The sequence below is a fragment of the Saccopteryx bilineata genome, chromosome 8, assembly GCF_036850765.1.
Source record: "Saccopteryx bilineata isolate mSacBil1 chromosome 8, mSacBil1_pri_phased_curated, whole genome shotgun sequence".
Lineage (NCBI taxonomy): Eukaryota > Metazoa > Chordata > Mammalia > Chiroptera > Emballonuridae > Saccopteryx > Saccopteryx bilineata.
This window is the reverse complement of record NC_089497.1, coordinates 61,171,131-61,195,507: the sequence shown is the minus strand read 5'-3', so window position 1 is coordinate 61,195,507 and position 24,377 is coordinate 61,171,131. Positions and strand designations below refer to the sequence as shown.

The 24,377-nt window shown below is 38.2% G+C and overlaps 1 protein-coding gene and 1 pseudogene across 3 annotated transcripts in view; both read right to left on the bottom strand.

Moving 5' to 3' along the window:
* Positions 1-24,377, bottom strand: part of FGF12 (fibroblast growth factor 12) — a 614,868-nt gene that overhangs the window by 285,942 nt on the left and 304,549 nt on the right. The gene's annotated exons all lie outside the window — the stretch shown is intronic.
* On the bottom strand, positions 10,733-11,575 carry LOC136311926 (small ribosomal subunit protein eS4, X isoform-like; annotated as a pseudogene).

Sequence of the window (24,377 nt, the reverse complement as noted above, 5' to 3'; positions counted from 1 at the left end):
AGAGTTTATATTTTTCGACCTAACGAAGATTCCTCTCTCTTTGTGAGCTACACTGAATACTGAGCTCAGAATGCCTCTGTGAAATGTTAGGGAGGAAATAGGGAGCTGTACCTGTCAACCTGCACCCTTGCTCTTGAGTCTACCCTTTGCCCTGGTCATAAGTAAACCAAAAGTCAATCTTAAAAGTGGCCATTTTCATCCATCTTTGAACCCAGATAGCTTCCCTGGCCAGATCTCACTTAACAAGTCAAGGATGAGTCCAAGGTTTCTGGTTTCAACAAGAGAGATATCAGTGCCATTATTTGATAAAAGGACCATTAAGAGAAGATTAGATCTGGAAGTAGATAAATCCTCAATTTAAGTCTGGGGTATTTTTAGTTTGAGGCAGAAAATGGAAGTTAGATATACAGATTTAAAGCTCAGATAGTAGTATTTACTGAGGATATTAAATGTGGCAGTAGTTGACTCTTAAGAAAGAGTACATTGTGAGAGTTTAGGTCCCAGGACTGAGCCTTGAGAATCTCCAACAATGAAATGAAAAAGGATAAGCTAATTAATAAGAATAAGAAAAATATAGAAAGATGAGGATACACAATATTTCAAAAGGAGGGCTAGACCAACAGTATTCAGTGCTACTAAAAATCATGAAAATGAGGGTTGGACAACATCCACTAGACTTAGTAAACAAGGCCATTAGTAACCATGGCAAGAGCAGTTTTGTTAGTGTTGAGAGTAAAAGCCAGATTAGAAAGATGCAAGCTATGAGTGATGCCTCAGAAACATTGACAGTAAATACAGGAGAGTTTAAGTTTGAACATGAACACAAAGAAAAGTAAACACTGACAAAGGTCTAAAGATTGTGATAAGGCGTATGATTGTTTTAGAAAGATTTAAAGCTGTTTTTAATTCTGCATCTGGTAGATTCCTTGTCTCTAGAACGGGTGAAAAAAAGGAAGGCATGAGGATGCACAAATTTGACAGTTTAAAAAACACAACAGTCCCAAAATGCAAAGTCCAGCATAGGCATTAAAGTCAGTAACATTGTAGTAACTAGCATGGTGTCATGTGGGTACTACAATTATTGGGGTGATCTTTTCGTAAGTGATATAAATGTCTAAACACTATCTTATATACCTGAAATTAATGTAATATTATATATAAACTGTACTTTAAACATTTAAAAACCATTTAAAAATTATAAAGAAAGATTTGAACCTGTTAAATTGAAAACAATGAGAACTCAAGAGAGAAGAGTTAAGATAAAGTAACCTTTTTTATGAAAGTGGAGGAATGAAATTTAGAACACAGGAGTTTGGTCTCAGCTAGAAGAAAAAATAACTTCATTGTAACAGAAGGAAAAGATAAACCAGACATCTATGTGCTTATTCAGATACAAAAATGTGGAGAAGCTCCCAAATATGGTGGCTCCTCTTTATAGCAGGTATTTCTCACTCAAATTTCTAGTACATATGTGAGAATTCTGGGGAGACATACACACAAACACAGACACATACACACAGAGAGAGTCTGAGTAATGCCTTTAGCACTGAGTCACTACAGATTTCCCACTGCCAAGTTCCGGGGGTGCCATTCAAAGCACCATCTGCACAGATAGGCTGGAAGGTCAGTGAGCTGTGTATTCCTAAATCAGGTTAGAAGAGCTGCTTTAAGTGTCAGAAGAACTTGACCCTATTCCTCACACTGTCATTTTGGGTAAGTCACTTACAGTCTTTGTTTTATAATGTCCTCCCTTATCTGTATTGAGTAGCAACAGGTAGCAGAATTTCGGTTGATTCCAAGAAGAAGATATAAGAAATGCTTTTTTTTTGGGGGGGGGAACATGTACAAAGACACAGATATGAACAAGATCGTCGTGTTTAATGAGCTTCACTGTGGCTGTGGCAGTGAGTTCCTATAATGTCCTGGGCATTTTGTACTAATCTTGTGTGTAAATTATCAAATATCTCATAACCACTGGGCTCCTTCTGTTATCATTTGTTTTTATATTATGATATTGTTATAACATATCCTAATTTTGTACAATGTTTTCTAATATAAATTTTAGATATATTAGAATATTAGGGATTTATATGTATCCTACTTGTTCCTTGAAACAGACTTTTAAGGTAGAGACCACTCAGACCCATTCCTAATACTTTTAGGGCTCAGTGCAAGAGACCCAAATGCCATATGTCTAATATTTAAATTTATAAGTCAAGGTAACTAACTTTTATAAAACATGCTACTTGAAAATTATATCTTCTTAATGACTCAGAAACCCAAGGTCAAACTTAAATTTCTCAGAATATTTTTCCAATAATGGCAGTACCGAGAAAACTTGTACCCCAGCTCCTAACTTACACCTCACCTTCCCACCCAGGCTCCAGTCAACCAACACTTGACAGGCGCGTGATGGAGATTCATGTGGACAGAAGCCTGCATGTCCAAGTGCCGTCCTCACCTCCTGCAAACAGCCTTAGTGACCCTTCAGGTCCAGAAGTTTACCTCCTGTAGTGCAATAGGCCCTGGGAAGTACAGGCCCCAGGAAAAGGGCCACACAGCCCCTGACAAGGGTCTCAGAGATGTTGGGTAGCAAATTCCAGGGTTACAGATACTCCAAATGTAATATAGAATAAGGAAGCATAGGATCCAGAAGCACATGACCCCTTAGCCATGGACCTCCTCACTCCCCGGAGAAAGACTAGCCTGGAGGAAGTTCCGAGCACAGTCCAGGTCACAGGCCTCTGTCTAAGCATTAGAAGTATCATTAGTATACTTATTAGGTTATTTTAACAGTAAGATAACTGAGGCTTAGAAAGATGAAGTAACTAGTTGTTACTTAGTCCAATTGCCAGTACATGGTAATCTTTCAATATGGGCTCAAAAATGAAGAAGAAATGACGCATACATAGTAATACTGTCTGAACATGAATCCGATTACCTTCTCTCCAGAGCTGATTTTCTGGTTCCAATCTGACGTAAGTGCTTATTGTGATATGTGTTTTTCATGGGTCTGTAAATTTTTTAATAATTTATTTACTCACAAATCTTTATATCTGTTAGTAAGTATGTATGTGCATTGCACATACACACAATAGTCTAACTGCAGTGTATCTCAGGAACATATCTTAAATATGATTTATAGCAATTACTATTTGTGTCCTATTTCATTATTTAATTCTTCCCTACACAAATTTCATCTCTCATAAGTTCTGACTAATTTATGACTCAGGGATGCAATGCTTGTACATCTCATCCTCCAAAACAATATTTAAATCTTATTTTTAAGGATTTTATTTATTCATTTTAGAGAGGGGGGGGGAGAGAGAGAGAGAGAGAGAGAGAGAGAGAGAGAGAGAGAGAGAAAGGGGAAAAGAAGGAGCAGGAAGCATCAATTCCTATATGTGCCTTGACCAGACAAGCCCGGGGTTTCAAACCGGCAACCTCAGCGTTCCAGGTTGACACTTTATCCACTGTGCCACACAAGTCAGGCATAACATTCAAATCTTATCAAAAATTACTTTTCTCACTTAAAATTTATTTAAGAAATAAAAATAGATAAAATTGATGGCTTGATGATAAAGTACTATCATATAGTGAAATCCAGAAGAATAAGAGTGCATGTGAAAGTTTTAAAAAAAATGCTTTGGTATAATCATCATGAGAGTGATTTATATCATTTACAATTTTTCCTTTTCTCCTCAAAACACACCACAAGGCATAGAAACAATGAAATATGTAAAGAACACAAATTGAAAATGACCAACTGAATAAACGCAGAAACAAAACTATTCCTGATCTACCCAATAAAGCGGCTACTAAGATAGATCCTTGCTTAATGAAAAGAGCATTGGAATTAGAGTCAAAACCTGGGAGGCAAAAAAGAAACTAAATGGTACTGAGCACTTATGATGGTTCATACACAGGGCTAGAACCTTTATATACTTCATGGTCTTCCATAAGGTTGACAGTTAGCTCTCGTATCTCTAAATACTGCAGGAGGACATAGTAGCTCATCATATGGCATCACAGACTTCTGTAACAATAATGCGAATAACAATAATATGAATAGGCCTGACCTGTGGTGGCACAGTGGATAAAGTGTCGACCTGGAAATGCTGAGGTCGCCGGTTCAAAACCCTGGGCTTGCCTGGTCAAGGCACATATGGGAGTTGATGCTTCCAGCTCCTCCCCCCTGTCTCTCTCTGTTCTCTCTCTCTCTGTCTCTCTCTCTCCCTCTCTCCTCTCTAAAATGAATAAATAAAATAAAATTAAATAAAAAAAACATTAAAAAAAAAACAAAACAATAATATGAATATGAAAAAGAGCAATTGCTATCAGGAATCTACACTGTGTTTGAGTAAGGAGAAAGGAAACTATGCACAGTGTTCCTGTCTCAGACGTGGGATGACTGCACAGCAAAAATCCAAGGACCGTAATCAGAACCATTATTACCAGTGAATGAGAACGTGCCCTGGCAGGCCTGCCTGTGGAAGAGCTCTATGGAGGAGCTGGTTAATATTTTATGATGATGTATCAGAGGAAGAATTCCAATAATACCTCAAAGTTGGCCTTTTTGTGATTTCACAGACTAGATGTGACAAGTGTAATACCAGTTAGGAGTCACTCAGAAGCTTAGCAATTTAAGATTCAAATAAACTGAAAGTATGTTTAGTCACATTGTTAGATGATGAGACATCCAAGAATGTCTCTCTCTCTCTTTTTTTTTTTAACTTAAGGGAAGGAAAATGGCTTATTAATAAACTAATTCAGAAAGCCAAGTTCTGCTTAAGTAATCTTTTATAATCTTTTATAGTAGATTTGATTTTATGTCTTACTTCATTTTTTCAATAAATCAGTAGTTATTTTCAATAAGTAGAATAACAAAACAGAAATTGCATGACTCATTTTCTGTAACTGAAAGTGCCAAAAACATAAGTATTTATGAAAAGCAAAAGGAAAAACAATCCAAATCAGTGTAATAGAATTTCAACTACAAAAAGTGAATTATTATATTAGAGGGTATCAGAATATATAGTGCATTTTACAGAAAATATGTGAAGTTATAGAAATAGACATATCTTAATTATTTTCTAGTGAAATATAATATGTTAGATATTATACTAGATTTTGAAAGGCCTAAAATTAAAAATCACTCACTAAAAAGAAATCAATCTATTAAGGGAGAGAGATGAATTTCAAACATGTAATTTCAATAATGTGATAAATGGAATAAGATTTGGAGATGAAGGGACTACAGAAGAAAAATAAAGATTAAAAAATTAATACATTAGTGTTTTAAAGATATCAAAAATGTATTTACTATATTTTTCAGACATTTCACATTTTTGAAAGCAACTTGCTATATGTTGTCAGACTATGAAATACTACATAAATAGGTACTCAAGTTTGGAAAAATATAAAAAAAATTCAAGTTTTTAAAAATGAAACACAAAAAAGATGAAAAATAAAATGAGCAGAACCCTGGCCGGTTGGCTCAGTGGTAGAGCGTCGGCCTGGCGTGCAGAAGTCCCAGGCTCGATTCCCGGCCAGGGCACACAGGAGAAGTGCCCATCTGCTTCTCCACCCCTCCCCCTCTCCTTCTTCTCTGTCTCTCTCTTCCCCTCCCACAGCCAAGGCTCCATTGGAGCAAAGATGGCCAGGGTGCTGGGGATGGCTCCATGGCCTCTGACTCAGGTGCTAGAATGGCTATGATTGAGACAGAGCGACGCTCCAGAGGGGCAGAACATCGCCCCCTGGTGGGCATGCTGGGTGGATCCCAGTCGGGCGCATGCAGGAGTCTGTCTGACTGCCTCCCCGTTTCCAGCTTCGGAAAAATGAAAGAAAAAAAAATGAGCAGAAACTTTTACTCATATCTTAGGAAATATAGAGCAGTGTCAAACTCTTGTCAATTATTTCCAGATATTGATATCTGTGATACCTACTTATTATTAAAAACTCAAAATATAAGGAAACAAAGATAACCAACAACAAAAAGAGAATAATCTTATAATGAAACATAATTGAATGTCTAATAAATAGGAAAAAACATAATTTAAGAATATATATTCCACACTTTTCCTCTGAGGTCTGGGACCATCCGGATGGAGGAATTCCTCAAGGAGAAGGTTGGGAACTGCTTACCTATCTTTTAATATTATTCCTTCAGCATGAGAACTTCCTCCTTCCTAATCCTAGACTTTAAAAAGGAGACTAAGCTTTGTTAGTGCTTAACCTGTAATTGACTTCATAAAGTGAAAAGAACCAAATAACAAACGTGCTGGGACATGCAACCACCCAGTTTCCCATCACAATCCACTTGTTCATGTGCTTACCACCTACATTTACTCCTAATGTAATCCTTCTCGTGGTCCCCAGCCTGGCTCTAATAAGGCACTTGGTGTCGGGGCTGTGGATAAATGCCCCAAGTAAGAGAGCAGGATAAAGGGATGGAGAGAACAAGGTGTTAGGAAATTAGAGCCATTTTTAAGCCATTAAAAGGTGCTTTTGTATGCAAGTAGAAAGCTACAAAGTTTTTTTTCTGGGAACTAACATGATACTATGCATATTTTAAAAAAATCTCTGTACAGAGAATGATCAGGGGTTCTAGAAAAGAGGTTGAGACACCAGGTGGAAGAGTTAAACATATCAGGTTGTCACAACAAGCCCCTAAATCTTGGCAGTGACAGATGGCACAGGAAAAAGATAATATGAAACTAAGAACATTAGTTCATACAATGTTAGTGACTATACCTGATTCATATTTTTATTCCTTATAGTTCCCAGAAAGTCCTCAGTTAGTGTCTGATGAATAAACAAAGAAATAAAACATTGCAGAGATCAAATCGTGAGGTACATGACTGAATCTGATGAATGGGGTTTGCATGAGCACAAAGAGGACAAGAGGAACCACTGTCCCGGGACTAGTAAATGTACAGCTCTTCTTATATTAGTGCACAGATTCTAATAGTGACATTGTGAACAAACTTGTACTCAAAACTCTTAAAATGAAGCATAGAAAACCTTTGAGCATATAGTTTGCATTCTGTGAAATCTACCTGTGAAAGGGCCTCAATCAATTTAGATGAGTCTAGACCAGAGATTTTTCAACCACTGGTCTAACAGAAAGTCTGTGCCAGTTCGCGAACCAGTTAACCACGATGATGTTGTATGAAGATTAAAGACTCCATGATCTTAGTCAAACTCACATAGCCTCAGGGTGATTTCGGCCTTAGTGGTCCCCTTAATAATTCTATTTTCATTGGTCCCCAAGCATAAAAAGGTTGAAAACTACTGATCTAGACCAACTGGAGACTTAATTTAGAATGCAGGCAGAAACCTCTCAGAAAAAATCCTAAGAGTGTAGTTAACATTAAAAAATAAGAAAATTCCTACTGTGAAAGTATAAAGTTCTTTTCTCAAAACACATATAAACAGCTGTTGCAAGAACCGTTAAGCAAATATTACTGTGCAGAGGGAAAAAGTGGCCTGCTAACACCCTCACAGAAACTCTACACTAGACCAACGGTGTTTTACTCTGGATTTATCAGCTCAAACCCGGATTATTATGTTTGATTTCAAGAAAGCCCCTCTACAGTGAAACTGACAAATTAGAGCTTGTCCAGAGGCAGATAATCAGGACCACCAGCACACCCACCAAATACCATGCAATTTTAGATGCTATACATCCTTTTGAGGTGCTATAACTCCTAAAAGTTACTTTGTGTTAGACTTCAAATTCAGGGAGGGGACCAAGCTTATTTTTAGGAAAATAACATGGTTAATGCTTCATAGATAAAAAAATTTCCTATGTATTAATTTATTTCCCTATGTATACTGTAACCATATTGCACAGATAAAAAACCCTATACTTTACCATATTTCCACTGTTTAGTTTTAAATTTGTGTGAAATACATTTCATATTAGCTTATTTAGATATAATTCTTTAATTTTCACTCAATATCACATGATTACTTTTGCTGTCTATTCTGTCTTGTTATCTTGAGGCTGCACTAGTAAATAAATAGAACAATATAGGGTTCCACCACCATCTTATTAAATTATGTCAGTGCTGATGTTCAAACTTATGTAATAGTCTAACTTGAATACACAATGAAGTGTTAAAAATAAATACAAGAAAAATTTTAAAAGTCAATTTGTATTCAATTAAATTAATGGATTTAAGAAAAAGTAAAGAATATAGGAGAAGTTAACAAAATATATTTCAGGATTTTTTTGTTATTCCATTTAATACAGATGTCAAATATCCTAGAATTTCATATCCAAAATATTATTAAGCTATTTTCTTATATCTGACATACCGATGTCTTGGAATCCAACCACTTTTCCTTTATAAGTTTTAACATCAGAAACATACATCAAGAATGATAAAGCTGAAAGGAATCTCAGAAACCATCTTATATAAGCCCTTTATTCTGAAAATGAGAAAATTACACTGAAGAGCAGAAAAGGGCCTTCCCCAAGGTCAAAAAGACTGCTTTCAAGTTATTTCTATAACACTATGTTACCCGAGACTGAATCAAACACCTTGTTTATTCATATCTTCTTAAGAAAACGGGTGGGTTTCAAAGCCAGCAAAAGAATAAATACAGAAGATTGTAGTATACACTGAAGACTTACTTAATGCTGCTATCAATAACTTCACGACTAAGAGAAGAGGAAAGAAGAAAAGCCAATGAGGTAATAAAGAGTTGACAGAAAAAAGCTTTTTCATTAGACCCAATCAATACTGTATTCCCCCATCACTTAGATCTTTACCTAGGAAAGTGCAACCAGAGTGAATATGTTCCCTCAAGGGTATTTAACACTAAAATGACTTGTTGGCTTCAACTGTAAATGTAAGGGCCAGTCATGACTGGATCTGAAATCAATGGCAAAGGTTCTCTCTCATTAACCCAATGTTAAGAAACCAAAGCCAGTCAAAATAGAAATGGGTCCTTTACTACATTGGCTACAGCACTCACTTCCTCTTGGTTTCTGGGGCAAAGACATGAATTAATAAAAAGATGATCCCTCTTTTAGTATTCCCATAGAAACTGTCCCCTTTATGAGTAGTTACTCTGCTGAGAAAGAAAAAGGATGTACTGAGTGACACAGGGCTGGCAACTGGAAGTTAGGTTGGAGAGGAAGGGAATATGAGATTCTAAATATTTATTGAGTAGCTATATTTCAAATAAAAATGTATTGATGATATTTCTGCACTTTAATATCAAATGAAAGTAAATTAATATTAGCCTAATATACAAATTCCTTTTCTTGCTCAGCATGTTCACAGTTGTGCAGAAATTCCCTTGGAGCCTGACTAGTACTAATGTCATGAGCACATCAGTCACCAACAGAATTCATTTCATTTTGATGAGTTATTTCTGCCCACCTACTATGCAGAGAGCATCAAAATGATAGGGTCTTCTTCCCACAGGAACTCACACTCCAAAGGCAAAAACACATACTTATACAGTAACTACAAGACAAGACAGATGGAATTGCAGACAATATAGTTACAAGGCCAAATGAGGCCTGGGGCAAGCAGAGGTTGATTCTACTTGGGAGTTGCTGGGAAGATGTAGCAGAAGAGTTGGGAGTTGAGCTGGGCTTCAGATAACGCACAGGCAGGACTACAACATGATTTTTTGTGTTTTTTGTTTGTTTGTTTGTTTGTTTGTTTGTTTGTTTTCTGAAGCTGGAAACGGGGAGAGACAGTCAGACAGACTCCCACATGCGCCCGACCGGGATCCACCTGGCACGCCCACCAGGGGCGACGCTCTGCCCACCAGGGGGCGATGCTCTGCCCCTCTGGGGCGTCGCTCTGCCGTGACCAGAGCCACTCTAGCGCCTGGGGCAGAGGCCAAGGAGCCATCCCCAGCGGCCGGGACATCTTTGCTCCAATGGAGCCTCGCTGCGGGAGGGGAAGAGAGAAACAGAGAGGAAGGAGAGGGGGAGGGTGGAGAAGCAAATGGGCGCTTCTCCTATGTGCCCTGGCCGGGAATCGAACCCGGGTCCCCCGCACGCCAGGCCGACGCTCTACCACTGAGCCAACCGGCCAGGGCCTACAGCATGTTTTTTTAAAAGAGGGGCTGTGTCTGGGTAAGTAAAAGAGGTGGAGAGGTTAATGGCATCCCTGGGGGAAACAACAACTATAAATGGAAGGAAGTGAAATGGATAAATGCAGTGAATGTCCTATAAAGGTCAACAGAGTCGGGGGTGGCTAGAGTGCTGTGTGTGTTGGAGGGGCGGGGTATGGAGGAAAAAGTTTTCATTGTGCATCTTATTCATGTGGATTACGTATATGTATAAAATAAAATAGCCTGCTCCCAGCCAGGCCTTAAATCCACACATACATTTTTAAAAGACAACTTGTAGCTAACATTTTTTAATTAAGGAATTATTATTTATCTTGAAATAGAGACATTAAAAGAGAAGCTGTCCAAAAGAACACAGCAAAACTACAACTTGGAATGCAATAATACAAATCCTAGCCAGAGTTAACAAATCTTAATTATTATATATACTGCCCCACAGGAAAGCAGGGACTTCCTCATTATTGCTGTATCCTGTTCTCAAGCACATGACAAATATTTAATAGGTATCAGGGGCAATAGAACTTGACTTTATTTATTTATTTATTTATTTATTTATTTATTCATTCATTCACGCTGTATTATGTTTAATTAAATGCAAAGACCCTTCCAATCATGACACCTAGAGCTCATTTCACCCACTGCTCTTTTTGACCGCCAGTCTCCTGTCACGCTCTTCAGCAATGGTGAGGTGGATACCCTTTCTATGGAGAAGGGAAGCCCACAGTTTGTTGTCTTGATCAATAACGAAAAATGTTGGAAAGCAGGGTGGCCACACTGTAGCCATTGGCATCTTTCACACGCACTACGTCAAAGGAACCAGTCTCTCTGTTGGTGGTCATGCCAATTCTTCCCAGGTTAGCACCTCGGGTCACCATACATAGGTTACCAGTGTCAAACTTGGTGAAATCAGTAAGTCTGCAAGTGAATGTGAATGGTGTCGTTCACCTTGATGAGGGGATCCGGATAGTGGATGGTGCAAGCATCGTGGGTTACCAGACGAGGGATTCCTTCTGATCCCACACAGACCTTCCTCACTTTGCACAGCTTGTACTGACCTCCTCAGGGGTCATACAATGAACAGCAATGCGATCCATGGTGTCACAATCAGACAGGGAAGTTCTCGACAGTCTCTTTCTTCCCTTTTTTATTGAATTTGTTGGGGTGACACAGGCTAACAAAATTATACAGGTTTCAAGTGTACAATTTCTACTGATGACATCCATAAAACAATAAAACTGGGCACGTTATATTGTTTCAGACCTTGCTATCAATCTTAATAAGCTTCAGGTGTTCTTTACTTCATCTTGTGTTGGAGCATACTTAAGTCTGTTTCTTGGGAAAATGATGAGAGAGAGACATTCAGACTGTGGGGACTGCTAGATGGCCAAGGAGCAAACACACCAGTCGGTTTATCGAGCATCTAATGCTTTGGAGCTGCTACATGCTTCGGAGGCCTCTTGGGACCACGAGCCATGGTTGAACTAGGCACGGAAAGAGGTTACTATGGGTAATTAAAAGGAATAACCCACATTTAAATTGATCAAGACCAGGAATGGGTGAATAGCTCTTGCTACCATCATCTCGCAGTGTCCCTCAGGAGACAGCGGTGGCGGAGCAGTAGTAAGGTGCTAGCTTTTGTGAGTTTCAGTGTGTGCCCTGACCTTTCACAGCTGAATAACCTACCTTACCGCTTTGAAGTCTCAGTTCCCTGAGTTTTCCAATTCAAACCTGTCATGGGACAATGACTACTTGGAATAGCACACCTGCTGTTCCTCACACGGGCACTTGTTGCGACAACAACGACTACTCGGAGACCAGATGGAACACTCCAAGGGGCCACGGGGAGGCAACAGCCTCAGTCCACAGACAAGAACTGAGGCCTCGTCCCCAGCCTTACTCAGATATTTATTAGCCAGTACAAATAACTCCAGGAAGCAGTTTTCAGGGGTAAAGGACAAGGAACATGCTGACTCCTAATCTCTGTTCTGAGAGCCTAAACATGTTCTGTGTTGCTAAATCGTTGCTAAATCTTATCTTGCTGTTTTGCTGTTTCCAGCACACACTATTTTCAGTACAGGTCAGTGAGGCCTCTGGACTCTCGACCGCTCAGGGTTTTCACCCTAGGGTACCTCAGTTTCTGATTGTTCACCCTAACTCTGCATGTTTTCAGAGCATATTCCTACACAAACCCACCAGCACATTGTCATAAACCCTACTCAGTGGACTTTCTAAGGCTGGTATCACAGATACTCATCCTCAAGTGCAGATATGCAATGGCATGAGGCAAAGTCTCAGTGCCAATTCCAACAAGAAACTAAATCAAAATTTCAGTCTGTATTCAAATAATGGATTAAGAGCATTGCTATTAAGAAGCCTATTGCTCTCTAGACTCTCCAGCCTCACCAGCCTCACCCATCAGCTCCATGGAAACAAGCTTTACACTGAATGTGGTTGCTTAGCATGAGAGAGACAGTGGACATGACTGTGGTTTAGGTGAAAATAATAAAGCCAAGGAGCCCCATTTTCAGGTGCCCAACCAAGACAGTGGTTTCATAAACAGAACCATAATGAATGGTATGCTAACTCAAGAAGCTGTGCAGTAAGCCAGAAAGGCAGCTCACGATCACCTCAAAGAAGAGAATTTTGTATAAACACTAGAAAAGCATTCTTGTAAACCGAATCTCCCTTTTGGTTCTGCTTTCCTTGTGGCCTGTAGGTGGGCAGAGAGGAATACACAGACCTCTCAAGATACCATTGCTGCAGAATGTGGAGGCAGCCCAGCCAAGATGCTGACAACTACTTTACTTAGCAAAAGCTGTAAAGGACCATGGTCTGGCCACAAGACCTGTTAGGGAAAGACAGGTGCAGCAAGGAGGCAAACAGAAACGCCCTCTACTGTTCTGAAAGGGAAGTACATCTTCTCCAATATCTCAGTGTAATGTCCCACAAGAGGACTACAGAGGAAGCCTGGGTTTCTATCAACATGGTTTCCTTTCCTAGAACCCTGAGCTTCTGGACCATCACTTCATATGCTACTCACCCATCACCTCATGGCTACTCTCTGGTTGCAAAAATCCACAGCAGTGCTCTTTTAAAAAATTAAACAAACAACACCACAGCTTTAACTGGCTCCATGGTGAGAAACTTCAGTTTCATTGGAATTGGAGATTTTTATTATTTTCCATCATTTTGTATTAATTACTCAGACATCAACCTCTTCCTGTTCTAGCCTCTTTAGGGGATTTCAGGTGGCTCTCCTTTCTTAAAGTCTTCTCCCCAATATAACATCACAAATGAGATGGATATTATATGGACAACTCAGCTAGAAATATTTGTTTAAAAACAGAATCTGACACTTATTCTAACACAGCAATATGAATAAGGATCCCTGCTTTTAGTACTTACTTAAATGTTTTCCCTGGTTCTTAATTATTTGAGAAATAGTAGCTAATTCTAGGGCACTGAGGGTAGAATGTGTCATCTTTTGAATTCCTCAAATTAAAATACAACATTAAATCACCACTAGCAATAAAAACATGTCTTGTACACATTTTTATTTATTTTTATAATAAATTGAACAATCTTATTGTTTTTCCTCTCCTGAATCTCTTACACACACTTTATTTCAATCCCTTTTTTTACCTTAGGGAAAAAAAAATGTCTAAAACACTAAAGTATGCTGGACTTAATTATGATTACTTGAAGAAAAAGAATAAGCCTAATCTGAGGTCAAAAGAAACAAAGACTGATATTTTAGACAAAATATGTTTCAGAGCACATTGCTTTAAACCGTGTAATTAAACCATGGAAAGCAGTTAGGAACATCCTAAATAGCAAACTCGGAAAAATTGTTACGCTTCCTGTGTAAGTACGAAGCAGGAAGCAGATGAGTGTCTCATGTCCCTAGTCATAAGTGTTTCTGGGAAAAGGGGGTATTTAATGACTTTTCATGCTAAAAAGTCCCTTGGCTACCCTTAATACAGTTTATCTATTTTTCATAGAAAGAAACTGAGGTCCATTTCCAGTGAGGGCAGAGTGTAAAACAAATAAAAGAGAGAGAAACTAGGAAAAACAAGCCTGAGTTCAAACCCAGAATCTACTTTGAACTAATCTTGTAATCTTGAGAGGCTCTTGAGACTTTGCAAGCTTACTAGACCTCAGCATCCTAATGTGAAAACTGGAGACACTAACTTGAGATTCATCTTCAAGGCTAGTATAAAACTGAGATTCAGCGAGTTGGCTTGTCATTTCCTCATTTATTCAATAGTGACGGAGGATCTGCAGGGATGCAAGCAGGATGCTAAGCACAGAGAATCGAGTGAGGAACAGGGCATGGGTCCTGTCCTTAGGAACCAGCATGCTAATCAGGGAGATGAGGTGCGCAGGCATATCACATAATGTGGTTCAGGTTTTGGACATCAGTAAACACTTAAGAGATTCAACAATAAGGAAAAGGAAGGAATCACCATTATAATTAAAATTGGTTTACACAGTTTCTAGGCATCTTGAATATGTTCCTTGGAATCATTTTTTGTTTAAGGGCCACAAGGTAGGAAATGATGGGACTGAAACAGGTCAGTGTTTCTCAGCCCTGGCTGCAGATGAAAATTACCTAGGGGATTAAAAATCAAACAGACCTGATAACTGATGTTGGAGCTCCCAAGTAGACACACTAAATTGAATGTCCTGGGTATGTGGTATTAGCACATTTTAGAAACTAACAGGTGATATCATTTTGCCGCTGGGCTCGATACTGTTCTCCTATATAATCTCTAAATTATAACATTTCATGATTCAACCACAGGTCCATTTTGTCCCGTGTCATTTTTTTCCCCTAAGAAACCAAATTTGGTCTTAGACCTTACATACCTAAAAAGTCATTAGGAAACGACAGTGTATTCTTAAATTCCAATTAAGAGGCATTACAAAAGTATGGTTTAAAGCAGGGAGCCAGGGGATGTATAAATACCACAAATTGATCAAATGACTAACCATAGGCAGACAAATAAGGACTTTATTTAATGTTTGTCTTTTCAAATTGACTTGATTATACAAAGACCAACGAACCAGGTCCAAACTCAAGAAGAAATCATCTAGGTGACACACACAGGAAAATCATATTCAGGATATATTCAGGACTGAAACAGGTCAAATGTCGTTAAAAGCCTAGTAGATACCAAATACTTTGTTTCAATTTTAAAAGATTAGAAAAACTATTAAGGTTTTCTACTTTCCTTAATATTTTTCTCTTCCTAAAAATTCTCACTGGATTGGCCCTGGCCGGTTGGCTCAGTGGTAGAGCGTCGGCCTGGCGTGCAGAAGTCCCGGGTTCGATTCCCGGCCAGGGCACACAGGAGAGGCGCCCATTTGCTTCTCCACCCCTCCCCCTCTCCTTCCTCTCTGTCTCTCTCTTCCCCTCCCGCAGCAAGGCTCCATTGGAGCAAGGATGGCCCGGGCGCTGGGGATGGCTCTGTGGCCTCTGCCTCAGGCACTAGAATGGCTCTGGACGCAACAGAGCGATGCCCCAGAAGGGCAGGACATCGCCCCCTGGTGGGCGTGCCGGGTGGATCCCCGGTCAGGCGCATGCGGGAGTCTGTCTAACTGCCTCCCCGTTTCCAGCTTCAGAAAAATGAAAAAAAAAAATTCTCACTGAATTGCCTCTGTAAGGCAAGAGCCCTGGCTCAATGGAGGAGGGTGAACACTCTAGAACAGGGGTCCCCAAACTTTTTACACAGGGGGCCAGTTCACTGTCCCTCAGACTGTTGGAGGGCCGGACTATAAAAAAACTATGAACAAATCCCTATGCACACTGCACATATCTTATTTTAAAGTAAAAAAACAAAACAGGAACAAATACAGTATTTAAAATAAAGAACAAGTAAATTTAAATCAACAAACTGACCAGTATTTCAATGGGAACTATGGGCCTGCTTTTGACTACTGAGATGGTCAATGTGCTCCTCTCACTGATAACCAATGAAAGAGGTGCCCCTTCCGGAAGTGCGGGCTGTAGTTTGGAGACCCCTGTTCTAGAATGTTTCCTTGAGATTTCAAGAATAAAGCTGATGGCCTTATACGGAGGGATATTCAGGATCCTCATCATATTTAAAACTATTAAACGATAAATAATATCATTATTCATTTTTTTACCATAGCATTTTACAGTGCTTCGTAGTTTGGGAATTATATTATCTGACCCAGATCAACCCTGCTTCTCCCCAAGCTTCCTTCCATCTTGGCAAAGTCACCACTCACTACTGAACTGCTCAGCCAGGAATTAGCCAGGCACCTACTCTCTCTTGATTATATCTACCTATTACAGGTTCTACTCATTCCAATTCCCCCGATTCTTTCCATATCCGCGGCCACTGCCATAATGTTTCATGTCAACATCATCTGTAGTCTAAATCAGTGGTGCTCAACCTCTATGGTCTCAGCATCCTTTATACTCCTAAAAACCATAGAGTACTCCAAAGAGCTTTTGTTTATGTGTTTTATATCTTCCATTGTTTACTGTGTTTAGAAATTACAATATGTTTTTTCAAATATTTATTAAAAATAACAATAATGTACAGTATGGTGGCTATTGTTAATACTGTATACTGTACATATTTCAAAGTTGCTAAGATAGATCTTAAAAGTTCTCTTCACAAGAAAATATCTGTAACTGTGGTGATGGTTATTAACTAGACTTATTATAATCCTTTTTGCAATATATACAAATATCAAATTCCTATACTGTATACCTGAAACTAATATATTATGTCCATTATATATCAATAAAAAACTATAAGCCCATTAAATATTCACATAAATAGCATGTTTTAATGAAACAAAATGTTTTATTGTCCAAAACAAACAAAAAATATGAGTAAGTAGCTTATATGTTTGCAAATCTTTTTACTGTCTGACTTAATAGAAATCAGCTAAAAGTGAAGCGGTTTCCAGGGGGAGGGGGATGCTGGGGAAAGGGTAGAAAGGAATAAAGAGGGACAAATACACAGTATGGAAAATGGTTTGACGTTGGGTGATGGGTATACAACATAATAAACAGCTCAAATGCTGTAGAAATGTTTGCCTGAAACCTATACACTCTTATTGATCAATGTCACCCTTTTAAATTTAATTTTCTAAATAAAATTTAAAAAAAAGAAACCAGCTGAATTCTCTAGTCTACTTCTGCATTTAATCTCTTCCTATATGTTGTTTTGGTTAAAGTATGAAAAAATAACCTGATACATGGTTGAAATGGGAAAGAATTTCAGATGATTATGGGATATATCATAAAGTTTCTGGAAAACTCCAATGAACACTTATGAATGAAAAAGGCAAATAATTAGTATTATTATTGAATGCTATTATGAAAATAGTTTTGACCTTGTCACACTGAAAGATTTGCAAATTGCTCTGAGGGCCTCTGTACCACACTTTGAGATCTCACTGCCAGCCCAGACTGATGCCCTCGAAGCCTTAAGATTCCTTTGCTTCTACTCTGGCTCCCTTGCAATTCATTCTTCTCTCCAAAGCCATTGCATCCTTTTAAAAATGCAAGTCATATTATATCACCCCCTACTTCTAACTCTTCTTTGGATCCTGGATTAAAATACAAAACCCCTAATGTCACACAACTTTGCCCTTGACAATCTTTCCAACATCACTGTAGCCTTTGCTCTTTTTAGTCAAACTATACTTCAGCTTCTTCAGAAGCACTTAACTCCCACCCTGGCCAGGTGGCTCAGTGGATAGCATATCATCCTAGCACACCAAGGTTGCAGGTTTGATTCCTGGTCAGGGTACATACAAGAAACAACCAAAGAGTGCACAACTAAATGGAACAACTAGTTGATGCTTCTCTCACACTCTCTCCCTCCCCACCTCCTTCCTCACTCTTTTTCTCTCACTCTCTGAAATCAATAGAAAACAATTTTTAAAAAGCACTAAACTCCTTCTCACTTGATCTTTGTGCAGATTGTTTTCTTCTTTCTTGAACATTCTTCCATCCTCTTGGCCTGCCTCATCCTTCAGAACTCAGCTTAAATAACTTCCTCGTGTGATTTATAAAATACATATATTTGGTCTTCATTTTTGTTTCTGGCACAGAGCTCTTAAAAACCCTTGGAATTTCCTACGTGATGAGAGTAGTAGGATGTCTTCATTATGTTAACGAGGTGCTTTTTGGACCAAAACTAAGGACTACCCCATCCCCCGTTGGCATTGTATGCTAGACAAACTTTTATTCAGACGGACATTTCCTGAATAAAATCTCAAGATAATATCTTCAGTTTAGAAACCAGCAAATTGAGGCTCAAAGATATTAAGAAACTTGCCTAATGTTCTTACACATTCTATTTCCAAAATTAAGTATACACCAAAATCTGTGTACGTAATTGCTCAACTATACTGTTAAACAGTTACCTAAAAAGAAAAGAAAAGAAAAGAAAAGAAAAGAAAAGAAAAGAAAAGAAAAGAAAAGAAAAGAAAGAAAGAAAGAAAGAAAGAAAGAAAGAAAGAAAGAAAGAAAGAAAGAAGACTGACTGCTACAGGGTTCTCCTGACTTTGTATTAACCTCTTTATAACTGAAAAACATCTGAAGCAGTTGTTTATGTTTACAGTCAGGAAAGTCTACCCCTCTGGACCCAAGTCTCCCAGCGAGTGCTTAGGTGCCCCAAGTGGCAGCCTTGATATCTGCCAGGCTCCTGGCATGCGGAGGGCTATCCCAGCCTGGGACCTGCACGTAATAACATAGCTTCGGGACTGCTTCTTCAGTTCTGGCCTGAAGACCTCCATCAGTCTTTCCCCTTCCCCCTCCACCTCATTAGAGACCCTCCCTGGAGGCTCTAGATCAGACAACAGCACAGCTAACGTGTCATCACGCTCCACAGTTCCTTGAACTTTCAACTGGATTCACCCCAACAACGATTTTCCAGCTCTGAATCACATTGAGTTACTCAGATTCAGCCTTCTTAGCTAAAGGGGATGAAAGATAAAGATAGATGATCTGCAGTGTTATTAACCAATATCATCATAATAAATTTTAAAAAGAAAATAAATGAGTAAAATATCAATATAATTCTAAAACAAACAAAAACATAAAAAATAAAAAAGGGGCAAAAGTTGTGAAGAAATTGTAGATCCTGAAGTCCTATACTAGTTAGTTGTTATATTGAAGAGTTATTACTATATATATTATTAATTTGTAGATATTTTGCATCTGAGGCTCCTCCTTTTCAGAGATGCTTAGAAGGTGGTTTCAGAATTAGAGCCCTTAGGTCTTCCTTTGGACAACAAGTAAAGCTCTACAGTACAATGGGTAGAAATATAATCCAAAAATGTAGTATATTGCGAGGGCCCCTATGTTTAATGAAGCTGTCTTTGACAGTCTTCGTAAAATATATAATGATTCCAAAAGAAAAAGTCAATACAAATATACATTAGGATGAAGCACTCAAAGGAAGAAAAAATAATTATTAAATTTTTCAAACCACATCAACAAAGTATGCAATTTCCATGCATAAGTATGCTCTCACCTAGAACAAAAGCAATGTGGCATGATCCTAGCAAGCCCAGTATTCTTGAAAACATAATTTTGTGACACAAAGCTTTACTTTCTAAAAATGTTTCAAAATATTCTTGCTTTCTCAGATACAAAGATTGCCTCATTTCCTGCAAATTATTTTTCTAATTTTGTTCAAGAATATTAACTTCATTTAAACTTTAAAGTCTTAATCCTGACTTATGGCTTGATGAGATCTCTGTGGGATGAAAGAAATGAAGAGATCACAGTACCTGCTATTTTACAATGTTCTTACAATCAAAATTTGTTGATAAAAATGCACTGCTGTAAAAAAGAAAGGATTAAAAAAACCACACATACAAAATATCAGTTTAAACCCTAAAATGGCTTTCTGAAGAGAGGAACTTTTTTTTTAACAGACATCAACCCAAATATCATTTAATTAGGCTGATTTTATAGTTCAGACATGAGTCATACTTTTAAAATATATAATAAAGGTGTGTTCCATTCATGCAAAATATCTCTTGTCATATTAATCTATACTTGAGGTGTAATGAAAATTATTTCAATTTATACAAATCTGATTTATATTCCATAGACCATGTGATTAGGCATCATTTCCCCCTTTTCAACAGCTCTCTTATTGAAGTTTCAATTTTCTGTGATGTGTGTGATAGTGAAAAGTTGAATGGGTGTGCTATTAAATACTATACATCTACCAAAACTAGTTGGAAGAATATTGAAATATTTTGAATAACCATAACTTTGTTAGTAGAGACAGTTCAGAAAAATAGACAATGAAAACAATAAAATTTAGTAAAAATTATCATCACTTCTTTGTTTTATTGTATCCACTCAGTGTAAACTTACTACATCGTTTTGAAAAAGGGAGGGGCACACAAAAAACAAATACTTCAATTCATCTAATTTCCTTAAGCAAGGCATTTTCCCTCATTGCTGATTTTTTTTAATGTCCTGGTTTGAGGGGAGAAATTAAATTTCATAGGAAAATAATAAAAACACAAAATCATTTCAAATACATAGGTTTAGGTTTATCTGGTTCCTCTGAACTTTCCAGAGTCACTCATTTGAAAACTGGAGGAGTGATATTGGATGACCTCCAAGGTTCATGGCCACTCCAACATTCAGAGAGTCTGTAAACACCTTTCCCTTCTCATTGTGAATGCTATCCATCACCTGTAGTAACTTCTGAGTCAAAACATAAATACTTTGGAAGTCAATCACTTACACAGGTGTTTCTATTCAAAAGTAAAACCAACGTCAGAAATAAATAAGCCGTGTAATTCACAAGGATGTACTAACGGCCTAGATATATAGCAAATTAAGGGGTATCAACATGTAAGCAAATATTCTAAGCAGGTCTGGCTCATACAGGTATTTCATACATAAATAATGACTCAAATAATGATCATAAGAACGCTTCTTTCTTTGTTAGAAAGTGCATAAAGAGAAATGTTCTAAAGGCTTTTTTATGGTTCAAGAATCTCAGCCAACTTGCCAGTTTAAGGTCTCCAACACTTCATTTCCAAAGAGCTGTAGCCCACCCAATGCCATGTATATGTATGTCTCCAATATTAGATTTACTTCAATAATGCATGCTAGCTATTGGATAATCATTTCAGAATCCAATTGCCTGACGTTAGCCTATGCCTCCTTCTACCAGCTACCTCCTTTATCCTTCCCTAGTCCTATTCTAATTACAAAATAATTATAACAAGAATCCCTAATGGTAAAAACATAAAAATACACAAAATTATTTATATCCTTTGAGGGAGAACACCTAGTTCTTCATATTACTTTTTTTCTGTGTTGTGTTGTAAAGAGCACAGGCAAGAAAAACCCATTTGATCTAGTTCTAATTCCAAATTTGCCAAAATATAGCTGTGTAACCTTGTACCAAACTACCAACTCTGATTCTAGGATTTCTCACCTAACCAAGAGTTTTGCTGCACAATCCCAGGATAAGTCATCGCATTGTGCTCTGAGGATAGCATTCATAAAGTACCTGATCTAAACCATGGCCCTGTAACTGGATAATGAGAAGGCAACCCTGCCAGTTCTCACATTTTCATTCTGCAATATCATGATTTTGAAATCTGAGACCTTCACTGTGTAATATCAGTATTCCCATTGCGTTTATAAAGTTTCAATATTATACATATCAAAACGTGGTGAGCTCAGACAGGCAATTGAGAGATACTGAATGTGTCAGACTGGAAATCAGAAATACAACCGTGGCCTTTCCCACTAAATACTTGGCTTAGTTTCACTGCCTCTGCCTCACTCCCTGGAAAGTCTGGGCAAAGGAATGTGCCCACTTTACCACTTGTGACTCAGTGTAGAGTTCAGAGGATGTGGCTTAGAAGGGTTAGTGAGTTCAATCAAGAATAACTCAAATACTAAATGAACAAAACATCAAAGTGCTTATAAAACAGATTCCCTCAAATAGTAGTTTTTCTTTTTGGTGCTTAGCAACTTTCTCCCAATCCAGTTAAAGAATCCTCTTTGAAATGGAGATGTGGAAGTTGTTACCTTCCTATAAATAGGCTCATCCCATGCTATGTGAATCACAGTTGCTGACAGCAAATCAACAGATTATTTGGCTTTGTTAGTTATAATAGCAAACTATTATCTTTCCAAAAAGCTTTTCTATACCCGACACTCCCATTCTTCTAAGCTAAGCTTTAGCAAACTGAAGTCCCTGGTGTACAGACACTGGCATGTTGCCCTTGCATTGGGCCTGTCTTAACAGGTATTGTCAATTTTCTGCCAGATTATTACTGTGACACTTCAACTAAAGCAAGTCACCAGTCAGAATTCTCTCTGCCAAGATGTACACTAAGGAGATGAAAAAGAGGAGCGGGTTAAATGAATATTGAAGAGAACAATAAACTCAGCAATTCTCTCAAATTCTTTATTTTCTAATGAGAGGCTAAGGAAAGGGCCACAGGAAGCAATTTCCCTATGCAAAATTCAGCCATGCAAACAGTATATCTGCAAATCAACTTCAGCAAAGTACAGGTGACTTTTAACTTTTGCATTTAAAAATATAATCCACCTATCATTTTATTACTTTGTTTTGAACTGAGGAGGTTGAGTAGAATCTATTCACAAATACCATATAATTATCTTCACTAGAATACAAGAACATTCTTCAGAGACTGAGATATAAGAGTCACATTGAATTCAGAGGCTTGAATTTCCTTGTAGACTACATAAACCCTAAGGGAAGACGGCCCCCAAATGATCACTGCACAATACCAGGGATTTTATTTTACACTACTGTAAATTATTTACAGTGCAGAGATAACTCTAGTTTTTGCATAAATCTTTACCTTATGAATAAACAGGTTATATAATTGGATGCAAAATAGCAGAGACTTCAGTAGCTCTTGCTCTGGGATCTTAATGATTTTTTTTTACTCCTGAAATTTACTGTTTTATTAATATCACAGTATAAAAGAATGAGCCCACTATGAAGGAAGGAAATGATGTCATGAAAACCTAGTAGAAAGATGAGATGAGATGGCTTCTTCACAAGACTTAATCCCAAATTTCTAAACTCATTCTGAGCCCCAATTCTCCAAACTTTCCAAGTGTGTTTTTCTCACCCAATGACCCTAGCCCATATGCCTCATTCCTGGAAAACAGGAGAACATCACAGAGTTGTAAGGATGCCAGCCTAAACTAGTCAACTAATTGCAGGATGTCAGCTTTCTTTCTAGAGAGTATTTCCTTTCAGTCATCCACAGTCAAGACAAAATATCTGTAGATTGCAGATGAGTCTGCTGGTCACACCGAGAGAGGATCGATAATGTCTGGTGGAAGCACAATTCCGCTGTCATCCTCTCAAACTGGGACACTGGCCTGGCTTGAGCTGGGAATAATCACTCTGAAACTCAAGAGCTCCAATTTCCCTTTGTAAACAGACACACATTCTAGACCAGCCATTTGAATCAAGGGCCAAATAAGAGAATCATCTTCAGAAAGGCCATGCCAAGAAAATCTCTAATAAGTCTAAAGTTTTCTTTACCCTCCCTGAAGCCAAACTGCAGACGCTATGTTTTTCCCTTAGTGTCCCAAAAATACGCGTGTCAAAGGATGGGTGGGAGTAACAGGACAGAAAAGTGAATGAACAGAGCCCTTGGAAACCAGGAGAGCAATTGGAGGTAGAGCATAGAAAAAGGAGGTCTATGTAAAAGGAAGTGAAAGGGCATGTGAGAAAATGGGTACCTGAGAAATTGATAGGAAGATCTGCACAATGTAATACCATGTGTTGCTGGAGGAAGAGTTAGAGAAAGAGAATAGATTTAAGTTTGGTGTCTAGTAAGTGTATCATGCGTCAAGAACTATGCTAAATATTGTAAAAAGATATAGGGAGAAAGGGTTTATTTGAATTTAGGTCCTCAGTAGGTAATACAAGCACTGGATGGATGGATGGATGGATGGATGGATGGATGGACCGATGGTTGCATGAATGGAAGAGAGAATGAATGAGGTGGTCAATGCCCTCAAGGACTCTACAAGCTAAATGGGAGTAGAAGAATCTATGCACATAACTCTTGTCCTAGTCAAAGAGTAGTTACATCAAAGTATAAAGTGTTTTCCTGAATATGAGACAGGAAGCTGATAAATAACAGAGGGTGACTGAAAGGGAGATGTCTGAAAATTAAGAAAGACGGGGCCAGAATGGAAGGAGAGACCTTGGTTCCTTTCAGTGGGTGCTCCCAGGTGTTTTGCG